The sequence below is a fragment of the Hemitrygon akajei genome, chromosome 2 (assembly GCF_048418815.1).
Source record: "Hemitrygon akajei chromosome 2, sHemAka1.3, whole genome shotgun sequence".
Taxonomy (NCBI): Eukaryota; Metazoa; Chordata; class Chondrichthyes; order Myliobatiformes; family Dasyatidae; genus Hemitrygon; species Hemitrygon akajei.
In genome coordinates, this window is record NC_133125.1 from 23060279 (window position 1) to 23074769 (window position 14491).

The window sequence follows — 14491 nt, forward strand, 5'->3', positions numbered from 1 at the left end:
CGTTCGGCACGGACTAGAAGGGCCGAGATGGCCTGTTTCCTTGCTGTAATTGTTATATGGTTATATTCTTCATCCTATCCATCCCTTCCCAATTCTCTCTGCAATTTAAAACTGATTTACTTTCTCTTTTCCTTTTCTCAATTCCCTAGTCATTTGAAGGGTCTCTGACCTGAGATACCAACTCTTTCGCTTTCCTTACCTCACCTGTCAGAGTTTCAGCCGTTTTGATGCACAGTATTTGGTGGTTTTTTTTGGATTTTCAATTCCCGCAGTAGCTCAGTTTCATTTCTGTTGAACGTTTGCACATAAATGATTCATTGTTGATCTCGTTCATATAGTATGGATCTATTTGACGACCTATATGCCTGGTTAAACTCATCGCGCTCCGGCTTTGTCAACCTTCTCAGCTGTTTCAGTGACATCCACATCCCGGCGTTCCGGGCAGCGGGGCGCCACCACGCATGCGCACCGTGCGCCCCCTGCCGGTGGCCGCGCGAAACGACCTGGACCAACATGGCGTTGGAAGGTACGGAGTGAGAGCAGCGGAGAAGAAAGGGACGGCGGGAGAGAGAGGCGGCGGGGAATGTTTTTCCGCGTGGAGGATGCATATTCGGTGCTTGAGGAACTTTTGAGCGTTGGTCGGTACCGCAGTGGAAGGTGTGTCCATGTGTGAAGGTGGGGCCCGGGCCTTGCGCGGTGGGGCTCCCGGTGAATGCAGCGGCTGGGTGATCATTGTGAGCCGCACAGGGGAGGGATTGAACTGGCAGCGGGACTGGGAGAGAGGGGAGAGTGGCTGCGAGCTCCTCCACAAGCTGCCGCCTTTGTAAACACTTACAATGGGATCCTGTCGTTGGGTTGAAATCCAGTAAAGGATTATTTGGGAATTTATTTATTCCCAAATGGCCTTTTAAATCAGATGCAGCGATTGTGTTAAACTTTTTGAAAATACACAGCCTCTTTTCCTCTCTCTTTTGACTCGAGTGTGCCATGAATTTTAAAATCGCAGAGAAAATGGGCAAGAGGTCGTAGGAATATGTAATGCGGCTCTCTTTGAGTTTAAGAAACTGGTGTCATTTGGTGAGGGTGTGTAAGGTTACACATTGGCTTCACAGGTGGCGAAGTTAATTATTTCATGATCCTTTTGTTGATGGGTGAAAGATTATTTTGAAACCATGATAACGTCGTTAATGATTTCCTATTGCCAGGTATTTTCAAATCCAACGTCAACGTAAAAACTTCATCCCTCTGACTTTTAACTACTGCCCTATCTCAAATCCTTTACCCGAACACTTGAATGTGCTGCATTTAAATTCATACTTGCCTTTCAGAAACTCCTCAAATGAATTCTGACAGTGTTTTCCCTTCCCATCACAGAATCAAAGTGGTGTTTTCCCATCACTGAGCTCTTTTTGTGCAAAACTAGCGTATCGAATTTGTCGGTGGATGGAACTGTCATCTCATTAGAGTATTACTCCCCCAGTTGTATGCAATTAGAGAATTATCTGCAGTGAAAAAATATTCTTTCTTGCATCTGCACTGATCTTTTCCAACATTTGGCCATGATTGTTTTTTTTTTGGTTTCTTGTATACCTTATGCCCCTTGATAGCAACATCAGGGAACAACACCTTTTACTTATACCCTGATCAACCTGCACCATCACCTCACAACATTGCAGGCTAAGCAGAAAATTCCTGCAGTTAAACACTGGGAAAGTTACTGCTCCTGGACTGATGATTCCAGTAATGTTTCTTAAAGGTTTGAATGCATTTCATTTCTGGCTGCTTAGTTTGCATCAGGTATGCAGCCCCATTCATTTGGAGAATTAAGTTTAGGTAAGATTTTTTTGGGTCACAGTGTAGTTGTGGTTTAAATTAACGGCTTTAATTTTGTCGCTAAATAAATTTTGCCAAATCTTTTATTTTGGGGATTTTTTTTTGACTGTTTCTCTCTATCATCAACCACATTTGGGAATAGTGAAAAGGCCTGACGGTGCATGCTAACAGAAAGCCATCGGAACAGTCCAAGATCATAGCCATAGTTACCTCTTTCTATGGCTTAGTACTGCCTAGAGCTTGCTGTGCTTCAGCCTGACATCGTTAGCAGCGATGGATTCTGAGGGATTCTGAGGGATCCAGTTAGGAGGGATTCTGAGCGATGGGATCTACTGACATTTCGATGGACAACATCTGATTAGGAAATCTCAGCCGGGCTTTCTGCGTGGAAAGTTATGCATGGTTTAGTTTTCAGAAGAGGTACTCAAAAGGGTAAATGAGGGCAGGGCACTGGATGGTGAGGAAGAAGAATGGGGTTGAGAGGGATAATAAATAAGCCATGATGGAATGGTGGAGCAGACTCAGTAGGCTGAATGGCTTACTGCTGCTCCTGGTCTTGTGGTCTTACGTTGTCTATTTGGACTTTAGAAAGACCACAGGACACAGGAACAGCATTAGGACCCTCTGGTGGGCTGATCTGGAAGTTTGTTTGATGGAATCCAGGAAGAGTTAGTTAGATGGATTCAACATTGGATTGGAGGTTGAAAGTTGTACCTTGGAATGGAGACAGGTCACTCATGTGCCTAGGTTGGTGATTTTCTTGGAAAAACACAAAACTTGATCAGCAAACTTGCAGATTTCATGAAATTAGGAGTTACTGATAATGAAGTAGGTTGTTGCGGATTAAAGGGGTATGTTGAACAGTTAGGGAAGGGGGTTGTGGAGTGGCAAATAGATTTCATTGCAAATAATTGTGAGTTGTAAAGTCAAAATGCTACGATTTATAGGACATATACTGTGGATGATCAGGCACTGGGAGTGTAATGGAATAGAGGGACCAAGGATACCAGTGCATATTTCATTGAAAGACAGAGTGATATAAAGGACATTTAGCATGGTGGCCTTCAGTCAGGACATTGAGTATTGGAGTTGGTATATTATGTTGCATTGTCTAAGTTGTTGGTGAGGTCACATTTGGAGCACCATGTATAATTGTGATCACCCTATTAGAGTCATAGACCCATGTATCTAGTTTCTGTCTGTCTGAAATTGTATTTTGTGTTGCATGTTTATTATGGGTAATTTGTCATGTGGGTTGGGGCATGGAGCAGGAGAAAGTGAGTATAGTTACATATTCATAGTTTGTCTTAGTTGGGTTTAGTTAGTTGAGAGAGGCAACTGGGGAATTTTTTTTGATGATCGATAATTATGCTCTTTTGCGATGTTCGCTAACTATGCTTAGTTATGCTAATTTGAATGCTAATACTGCTTATTTTAGCTATATCACTAATTTAGTTTCTTTAGTTTTTATCGCTATAAGATCATTTGTCTTTGCTAGCTTCATAATAAAGGGTCGAATGTACTTTTTTTGACTTGGAACTCAGTTATTTTGAAGCACATCATGCTGTGTCAAACCCCATACTCAAGGGGTTTTGGTTTGTTTGCAAATAAAAGCTATGCTGGTCTTCAGTCAGGTCATTGAGTATTGAAGTTGACATATTATGTTGCATTGTATAAATATTGGTGAGGTCACATTTGAGCCCTGACGAAGGGTCTCGGCCCGAAACGTTGACTGCTCATTTCAACGGAGGCTGCCCGACCTGCTGAGTTGATCCAGCTTGTTTGTACGTCACATTTGGAGTACTGTGTATAGTTTTGATCACCCTGTTAGAGTCACAGAGCACTACACAGGCCCTTCCACCTATCTCATCTGTGTCAAACTGTTATTCTACCTAGTCCCATCAATTCACAGCTGAACCATAGCCCTCCACATCCCTCCCATCCACATACTTATCCAAATTTCCCTTGAATGTTGAAATCAAACCTGTGTTTACCTCTTCCACTGGCAGCTCATTCTACATTCTCACCACCCTCTGAGTGAAAAAATTCACGCTCAGGTTCCCCTTAAATATTTCACCTTTCACCCTTATGACCTCTAGTTTTCAACTAACCCGACATCAGTGGAAAAAGCCTGCTTGCATTAATGCTATAGGCCTCATAATTTTGTATATCTCTATAAAATCTCCCCTCATTCTCCAACACTCCAGTCTGTGAAGTCCTAACCTATCCAACCTTTTCCTATAACTCAGGTCCTCAAATTCCTACAACATCCTTGTAAATTTTCTCTGTACTATTTCAATCTTATTGGTGTCTTTACATCAATGGCACAGCAGTAGAAACTGCTAGCAGTTTCAAACTCCTGGGAATGTACATCTCGCTCAAATTCTCATGGTCTCAGAATGCATCCTACACAATTAAGAAAGTTCACCAATACCTCTACTTTCTGCAGAAGCTGAAGAGAGCTGGACTATGCACGTTGATACCCGTGACCTTCTGCAGATGCGCAGCAGAGAACATCATAACCTGCTGCGTCACTGCAGGGTATGGAAACTGCACTGCAGTAGACAAGAAGGTGCTACAGCGGGTAGTCAGAACTGCCCTATGCATCACCAGCACCAGCCTACCTGCCATCAAAGACAACATATATAGAAAGGTGCCAGAGAAAAGCGAGCAACATCATGGAGGATTCCACCTACCCTGCTCATGGATGGTTTGTCCCACTCCCATCAGGGAGGCGACTACATAGCATTCATGCCAGGACCACCAGACTCACAAACAGTTGCTTTTCCTAAGCAGCAAAGCTGTTCAACACCTGAACCCACTAACCCCCCGCCCCACCACTACTTTATCATTTCAAAGTTCAAAGTCAATTTTATTATCGAAGTACATATACCCACCATTTCCAACCCTGAGATTTATTTCCTTATTGGCATACTCAGCAAATCTATAGAATGGTAACTATAACAGAATCAGTCAACGATCAACCAGAGTGAAGAAGGCAACCAACTGTGCAAATGCTAATATAAATAAATAGCAATAAATAACAAGAACATGAGATAAGAAGATAAAGAGTCCATAAAAGTGAGTTGCAACACACAAAGGCAGGCCAGGCAGCATCTATGGAAAAGAGTAGACAGTTGACAGTTTGGGCCGAGACCCTTCATCAGGACTGGAGAAAAAAGATGAAGTCAGATTAAGAAGTTGGGAGAGAGGGGATGTCAGGGTAAGAAGGTGTGGTGAGATCATTGGATGAAGGAACATTTCAATGATGGGTCAAGTGAGTATAGTTATCTCATTTTATTCAAGAATCTGATGGTTGAGGGGTAGTAACCGTTCTTGAACCCGGTAGAGTGAGTCCTGAGGCTCTTGAGAGTCACTTTATGTGTTTAGCCTCAATTCATGGACATACAATCAATCTATGTATATAAGCCATATATACAATTGTCTTCTTTGTCTTATAGTGTTTTTCTGTGCTGCATCAGGTTGTAGTAACCATTATTTTGTTCTGCTTTACACTTGTGTACTGGAAATTGGATGAAATAATCTTGTACATAGGTAACCAGAACTGTCCACAGTACTCCTAATTAGGCCTTAATAACATTCTATAGAAGTACAACATAACATTTTAATTCCTGTGCTCAATACTCTGATTTATGGAGGCCAATTTCCTTAAAGTTCTCTTTACGACCCCCTCTACCTGTGATGCCACTTTCAGGGAACAATGGATCTGTATTCACTGATCCCTCTGTTCTACTGCACCCTTAGTACCCTACCATTCACTGTGTAAGCCTTACCCAGTTCTCTCAAAATGTAACACCTCACATTATATTCCATCTGCCATTTTTCATCCCATTTTTCCAGCTAGTTCATATCCCTTTGCAAACTTTGAAAGCTCTTCTTGCTGTCCACGACACCCCCAATCTTGGTGTCATCTGCAAATTGAAGACGAAGGGAGGTGGTGTCTGCCTACTGATCAACATTGCGTGGTGCTCGGACACAATGGCACTCACAAGCTCCTGCAGTCTGGACCTGGAGCATCTGTCGGTGAAGTGTCGTCCCTATTATCTGCCACGGGACTTCACCTCAGTCATACTGACAGCGGTCTACATTCCCCCCCCCAGGCGGACGTGGAGTGTGCTGTGAATACACTGTATGCCAACATCAGTGAACTTGAGACCGGGTATCCAGAGGCTTTGCTCATTACAGCCGGGGACTTTAACCAGGCCAACCTCAGAAAAGCGCTGCCAAAGTTATACCAACATGTCTCCTGCTCCACTAGAGGCCTGAATATACTTGACCACTACTACACAGCAGTCAAGGATGCCTACCGTTCTGTCCCACGACCTCACTTCGGAAAATCGAACCATCAGGCCGTACTCCTCCTCCCGGCTTACAAACAGAAACTGAAGCGGGAGGTCACTGTGTCAAAAGTGGTGTCGCGTTGCTCAGAGGAAACGGATGAGGTCCTCCGTGACTGCTTTGAATCGGTGGACTGGTTAGTATTCAAGGACTCGGCAGCTAACTTCGATGAGTATGCCTCAGCTGTCACAGACTTTATCTGAAAATGCACAGAGGACTGTGTGTCTCGCAAGACGATCCGGGTATTCCCTAACCGGAAACCTTGGATGAATTATGAGGTCCAGTCCCTTCTGAAGGCTAGAGCTGTGGCTTTTAGGTCCGGGGATACCAGTTGCTACAGGGAATCCAGGCATGAACTCTGGAAAGCCATTAAGGGTGCCAGGAGGCAATATCGAACCAAGTTGGAAGCCCAGGCTAACCGGAGGATGCCAGCAGACTATGGCAGGGTCTAAATGAGATCACTGGGCACAAAGGGAAGGCTGGTAATATCAATAACTGTAGCGCTTCTCTTCCTGACGAACTTAATGTGTTCTATGCAAGATTCGAACAGAAGAGGAGCGTCCCGCCCCCTCCGGATGAACCAGACCTGGTGGCATCGAGATTCATCGTCACCAAGGAAGACGTTAGAAGAGCCTTCCTGAAGATAAATCCAAGGAAGGCGACGGGCCCAGATGGTGTCCCAGGACGGGTTCTCCGGGCCTGTGCAAGTGAGCTAGCTGGAATGTTTGCTGACATCTTCAACTGCTCCCTGCTTCAGTCTAAGATCCCCTCGTGTTTTAAGAAGGCAACGATAATCCCGGTGCCAAAGAAAAGCAAGGTGGCATGCCTGAATGACTGTCAACCTGTGGCTCTGACATCAATTGCTATGAAGTGCTTTGAGCGATTGGTTATGGCGCACATCAACCATAACCTGCCGGTCAACCTCGACGCTTTGCAATTCGCCTACCGGAGCAACAGGTCAACGGCAGATGCATCTCTCTGGCACTACATTCTTCCTTGGAACACCTGGAGAATAAAGACGCATATGTAAGTCTCCTTTTCATTGACTACAGCTCTGCCTTTTAATACCATCATTCCAAATAAACTGATTCCTAAGCTCCGGAACCTGGGTCTTAGCAGTCAGATCTGCAGCTGGATCTTCAACTTCCTCACAGACAGGACCCAGGCTGTAAAAATAGGGGACAAGCTGTCCTCTACAATCACTCTGAGCATCGGTGCCCCACAAGGCTGTGTACTCAGCCCCCTGCTGTACTCACTGTGCACCCATGATTGTGTAGCCAAGTTTCCATCGAACTCAGTATATAAGTTTGCTGATGACACCACAATTGTAGGCCGTATCTTGGGTAATGTTGAGTCTGAGTACAGAGAGGAAGTTAAGAACCTGGTGGCATGGTGCGAAGACAATAACCTATCCCTCAATGTCAGCAAGACGAAGGAATTGGTTGTTGACTTCAGAAGGAGTTGGAGACGCACAACCCCATCTACATTGGTGGTGCGCAGGTGGAACAGGTCAAAAGCTTTAAGTTCCTCGGGGTGAATATCAGAAATGACCTGACTTGGTCTAACCAAGCAGAGTCCACTGCCAAGAAGGCTCAGCAGTGCTTTTACTTCCTGAGAAAGCTGAAGGAATTTGGCCTGTTCCCTAAAACCCTCACTAATTTTTATAAATGCACCGTAGAAAGCATTCTTCAAGGGTGCATCACAACCTGGTATGGAAGTTGTCCTGTCCAAGACCGGAAGAAGCTGAAGAAGATCGTGAACCTAGCCCAGCACATCCCACAAACCAATCTTCCATCCTTGGACTCACTTTACATGCACGCTGTCGGAGCAGTGCTGCCAGGATAATCAAGGACACAACCCACCCAGCCAACACACTTTTTGTCCCTCTTCCCTCCGGGAGAAGGTTCAGGAGCTTGAAGACTCGTACGGCCAGATTTGGGAACAGCTTTTTTCCAACTATGATAAGACTGCTGAACAGATCCTGACCCGGATCTGGGCTGTACCTTCCAAATATCCGGACCTGACTTGCACTACCTTACTTCCCCTTTTCTATTTTCTAATTATGATTTATAATTTAAGTTTTTATTATATTTACTTCAATTTGTACTTCAGGGAGCGCGAAGCGCAGAATCAAATATCGCTGTGATGACTGTATGCTTTAGTATCAATTGTTTGGTGACAATAAAGTAAAATAAATTTACAGATCCATTTTACCACATTATCATTAATATAGATGACAAAGAACAATGGACCCAGCACCGGTCCCTGTGGCACACCATTGACACAGGTCACCAGTCAGAGAGCCTCTCTGGCTTCTTTCACGAAGGCAGTGTCAAATCCAATTTTCTACCTCACTCTGAATTGCAAGTGACAAAACCTTGACCAGCTTCCCATATGAGAGTTTGTCAAAGGCCTTGCTGAAGTTCATGCAGACGATGTCCATTACCTTTAGAAAAACTCTTGAGATTGGTTAGACTCAGCCTGCCATATACAAAGGCTGGCTATTTCTAACCAGGCTCAATCTCTAAATACTTACATATCCTGTCCTTTAGAGTATCTAACAATAATTTACTTAATCCTGATGTTAGGCACACTAGCCTATAATATCCTGGCTTATTCTTAACCTTTTTTGAACAATAGAACATTAGCCATCCTCCAGTCCTCTATTACCTCCCCATGGTTAAGGATGTTTTAAGTGCCTCTGCCAAGGCTCCCTGCATCTTTTACGCTATTCTTCCACAAGGTCCAAGGGGACACTTTGTCAGATCGTGAGAACAGCCCCTCCCAATTTGCCTCGACAGCAGGCACTTACCGTAGATTCCGGACTACAGAGCGCACCTGATTAAAAGCCGCTGGCTCTAATTTTAGAAATAAAATCAATTTTTTAATTGTAAAGGCCGCACCGGATTTTAGGCCGCACCGCTACTTTTAAATATACATACGTATCGGTAACACAAATTACGTTGCATATACTTTTTTACTGAACAGCACGAACAACATTCCAATATCTCCTAGCGACTGGTAAAAATATATATACTGCAGCCTACCAGGAAAAGTTATTGATCGCCTTTAACTTAAAAGCAGCGTTTTCGCTCGGGTCTGATGCGCTCGCGTAACGCGATCGGGTCTAATCGGGTCTGACGCGCTCGCGTAACGCGATCGGGTCTAATCGGGTCTGATGCGCTCGGGTCTGACGCGCTCGGGTCTTGCTTTTCTTCGAGTGTTTTCCATGTTGATGAGGGTGAGTACAAATGACTGATTTACAATAATTTAATTGTGAAAGTGCGCTTGATTTATCGTACAATTTCATTGGACCTCTGTGAACTACTCATCAATTTTATTGGTCTACTGTTACGAGGCAAAATGTTTACGAGGCGGCATGAAAAAAAACCATGTATTAGCCGCTCTGGATTAAAGGCCGCAGAGTTCAAAGCTGTTCAAAATGTGGGGAAAAAGTAGCGGCTTATAATCCGGAATCTACGGTACTATTTTGTAATCCAGATACAATCATGGATACAGCCCATGATTTGACTGTTTTACCTCAGTTCTATCTACTCCGTCCATTTCCCCGAGTAGATACTGATGCAAAAAAAACTCTGTTTCAGATCTCTTCCATCTCCTTCGGAGATGCTATGGGAGAGATGTGGCTAAACTGGAAAGAGTGCAGAGAGGTTTTGAGTTATAGGGAGAAATTAGGCTGGGTCTTTATTTCTTGAAATGTAGGAGAATGAGGGGTGACCTTATAGAGCTTTATAAAATCATAAGGACAAATAGATAAGTTGGATGGTAGCTGTATTTTCCCTGGGGTCGGGGTATCTAAATCTAGGGATGTATAGAGATTTTGGGTAAGAGGGAGTTCTTCACACAAAGTTTGGTTGAGTATCTGGAAGGAGTTGCCAGAGGAAGTGGTTCAGGCATGTACAATTGTATCATTTATGAAACCCTTGGATAGGTTTATGGAGGTTTGGAGCTAACCGTGATATAGACTTAACACAGGAAATTGGGACTAACTGGGTGGGCATGGTGGTTTGCATGGACTAATTGTGCTGAAGGCCTGTATCTATGCTATTTTGCTCCAGATATGAGCCATATAGGGAATTAAGGGTTATGGGTAAAGGCGAGTGGGTGGAGATGAGTCCGTGGTCAGATTAGCCATGACCTTACTGAATGGCGGAGAAGGCTCGACAGGTCAGATGGCCTACTCCTGCTTCTAATTCTTAGGTTCTTATATAGGTAATAAGCCCAGGGAATTCCAAGATTTTGTGCAGCTTGCCATTCATTACTAACATCCCCTCAAAACTAATCAACAAACTTCAAGGTCTTGGCCTCAATACCCCCTTGTGCAATTGAATCCTCGATTTCTTTAGTTGCAGATCCATATCACTTTGAATTGGTAACAGCATCTTCTCTACAGTTTCCATCAGCATAGGGGCACCACAAGGTTGTGTGCTTAGTCCTCTGCACTACTTGTTTTATACTTATGACTGTTTGGCTAAGTACAGGTCCAATGCTGTATTTAAGTTTGCCAGCCAAATCAAAGTTGGTGACAAATCAGTATATAGGAGGGAGATTGAAAATCTGGCTGAGCAGTGCCACAACAACCACCTGTCACTCAGTGTCAACAAGACCAAGAAGCTAGTTATTAACTTCAGGAGGAGGAAACTGGAGCTCCATGAGCCAGTCCTCATCGGGGGATCAGAGATGGAGAGGGTCCGCAGCTTTAAATTTCTCGGTATTATCATTTCAGAGGATCTGTCCGAGCCCAGCACATAAGTGCAATTATGAAGAAAGCATAGCAGCCCCTCTAATTCCTTAGAAATTTGTAAAGATTTGGCTTGACCTAATATTGGACAAACTTCTATATATGTATGGTGGAGAGTTAATTGACTGGCTGCATCACTGTCTGGCGTGGAAACACCAATGCTCTGCCCAAATTGGTAAAGCCCTCCCCTCGTTGAGCACATCTACACAGAGCGCTTTTGTAGGAGAGCGGCATCCATTATCAGTGACCCCCACCACCCAGGTTATGCTCTCTTCTTGCTGCTGCCACAGGAAGAAAATAAAGGATCCCCAGGGCTGTCATCACTAGGTTCAGGAGCAGTTATTGCCTCTCAACCTCTCAGACTCTTGGACCATTGGGGATAACTTCATTTAACTTCACTTAAACGTTCAATTTCAAAGTGAATTTATTATCAAAGTACATATATGTCATCATATACAACCCTGAAAACCATTTTTATTTTGTTGAGATACAGTGCAGACTAGGTCCTTCCAGCCCTTTGAGCCACACTGCCCAGAAAACCCCTGATTTAACCCCAGCGAATTCACAATGACTGATTAACCTACCAAACCACTGTGTTTGGACTGTGGGAGTAAACCAGAGCACCTGGAAGAAGCTCATGCAGAATGTATAATCTCTTCACAGGCAGCAACAGGAGTTGAACCCAGGTTGTTGGTATCATAAAGCATTGTGTGAGCCTGCTCAAATCCAATAACCGTAATAGAATCAATGAAAGGCTGCACCAACTGGGCAAGCAACCAGTGTGCAAAAGACAACAAAGCTGTGCAAGTACAAAAAGAAACAAAAAATAAGAAATAATAATAAATCTTGAGAACATGAGAAAGTGACTCCATAGGTTGTGGGGCAGTTCAGTGATGGGGCAAGTGAAGTTGAGTGAAGATATCACCTCTTGTTCAAGAGCCTGATGGTTGAGGGGTAATAACCATTCCTGAACCTGGAGGTGTAAGTCCTGAGTCTCCCATACCACCTTACTGATGGCAGTAGTGAGAAGTGTACATGGCCTGGGTGGTGGGGGTCCCTGATAATGGATGCTGCTTTCCCACGACAGTGCTCAATGGAGGGAAGGGTTTTACCTACGATAGGCTGGACTGTATCCATGACATCTTGTAGGATTTTCCATTTAAGGATATTGGTGTTTCCATACCAGGCTGTGATGCAGCCAGTCAATGTACTCTCCACCACACATTTATAGAAGTTGTCAAAGTTTTGGATGTCATTCTGAATCTTCGTAAACTCCTAAGGAAATAGTGGTGCTGCTGTGCTTTCTTCATAATTGCAGTTACGTGCTGGGCCCAGGGCAGGTCCTCTGATATGATGATACCAAGGAGTTTAAAGTTGCTGACCCTCTCCAACTCTGATCACCGATGATGACTGGCTCATGGACCTCTGGTTTCTTTCTCCTGAAGTTAATAATCAGCTCCTTATTCTTGCTGACATTGAGTCAGATGTGGTTGTTATGGCACCACTCAGCTAGATTTTCAGTCTCCCTCCTATATGTGGATCATTACCATCTTTGATTTGACTTAAGTGGTGTTGTCAGCAAACTTAAATATGGCATTGGAGCTGTGCTTAGCCACATAGTCAAAAGTGAGAAATGAGTAGAGCAGGGAGCTAAGCACACAGTTTTGTGGTGTACCTGTGCTGATGATGATTGTAAGGAAGAAGATGTAATTGCCAATTGAAACTGACTGGGGTCTGCAAAAGAGGAAATTGAAGCTCTAATTGCACGAGGAGGTATTGAGGCTAGGCTTTTGCAGCTTATTTATTAATTTTGAGTAGATGCTATGAAACAGAGACACCTCTTTTTTCCCCTTATTAGGGGGAGAGAGAGAGAGAGCCTGTGTTATGTTGAATTACCAGGTGAACAAGCAGTCTCTGAGGTACTGCAAGTCTCTGTCTTTATTGATACTTTGCTGCACGCTTGAGTGCTCGGTGGGGAGGTTCCAATTCTTTCTTTGCTGGGGGGGGGGAATTGTTGCTTTGTTGCTGCTGATCCGTGGGAGGAGAGAGCTGGGGGGGCACTTTGGGGTTCTAACGTTTAATTGTCATTCATTCTTTGGGGCACTCCTCCGCTTTTGTGGATGGTTGCGAAGAAAAAGAATTTCAGAATGTATATCGTCTACTTTTCTCTGACATTAAGTGTACCTTTAAAACCCATTGAATGTCGAGCTGTAGTCGATTAAAAAGCCTCTTGGTGTACGTACCTTTGCTGTCCAGATGTTCCATGTTTGAGTGAAGAGCCAATGAGGAGGCATTTGCTGTGGATCTTTTGTGCTGGTAGGCAAATTGTTGTGGATCTATGCCACTTCAGGCTGAAATCGATATGCTTTATCACCAGCCTCTCACTGTGGATGTAAGTGCTACTGGACAATAGTCACTGAGGCAGGTTACCACATTCTTCGTGGTGTGGGCACCGGTTTCGTTGAAGCTCAGACTGCCAAAGTGAGCGGTTTAAAGACTCAGTGAACACTCCAGCTGGTTGATCAGCCCAGGTCTTTAGTACTTGACCAGGCATCCCAACTGGGTCTAATGCTTTCTGTGGGTTCACCCTCCTGAAGGATACTCTCGTGTTGGCCCTAGAGTCTGAAATCACAGGGTTGTCGGGGGCTATGAGAGTCTCTGATGGTTCCTCCATGTTTTAATGGTCAGAGCAAGCATAGAAGGCTTTGTTCTCATCTGGAAGCAAAGCTCTGTTGTCACCCATGTTGTTTGATTTCACTTTACAAGAGGTGATTGCATTCAATTAATTCAAGCATACTTAATTAATTCAAGTTTAGTTCAGAATTAACACTTCGCCCATGAGATGGCTTCCAGAGATTGTACCTGGACTTCTGGTAACTTTCTTGGTTGCCAAACCTGAATGCCTATGATCTGTCCCTCAGCAGATTGCAGATCTCATAGATCATCCAGGGCTTCTGGTTGAGGAAGACTCTGAATGATTTTGTGGGGACACACTCATGTATGACTGTTTTTATGAAGTCTGTAACAACCGTGGTGTATTCGTTCAGATTCACTGATGAGTCCATGAACATGGCCCAGACCACCGACTCGAAGAAATCTCGTAACCACTCGCTGCCTCCTGCAACCAGCTCTTTGTTGCCTTAATCGCTGTCGTCTTGCTCTTTAACCTTTGCATGTATGCAGATAGAAGGTCATGAGGTCAAGTGCAAGATTTCATGATCAGATTTCCCAAAATGTGGTCTGGGCATGGAATGGTAGGCATTCCTCATCTTAGTATAGCATCGTCTAATGTATTGAGACCACTGGTGCTTCAGGTTATATGCTGACGGTAATTGGGCAGAGATTTCATCAAGCAAGCCTGATTGAAATCCCTGACTATGATATGAAATGGGTCAGGGTGACTGTTTCTTGTTTGGTGATGGCATTTTCCAAAATCTCAAGCACTTGATTACAGTTGGCTGATGGTGGTATGTAAACTGTGGTCAGGAACACAGAGGGGAACTCTGTGAATAGAATGGTCGGTATTGCAGTGTTGGG

The 14491-nt window shown here is 44.1% G+C and overlaps 1 protein-coding gene across 12 annotated transcripts in view; it reads left to right on the top strand.

Annotated features, from left to right (window-relative positions):
* The first annotated feature begins 479 nt into the window (after window positions 1-479).
* The window catches only part of apc (APC regulator of WNT signaling pathway), a 204572-nt gene continuing 190560 nt past the window's right edge, over window positions 480-14491 (top strand). For 8 of the 12 annotated variants that reach the window (XM_073068330.1, XM_073068339.1, XM_073068320.1 and 5 more), the window contains exon 1: window positions 480-657. The gene's annotated coding sequence lies outside the window, so the exon portion shown is untranslated. Of the gene's footprint in view, window positions 676-14491 lie in introns of all 12 variants that reach the window. The other 4 variants (XM_073068354.1, XM_073068361.1, XM_073068348.1 and 1 more) reach the window with 2 other exon arrangements.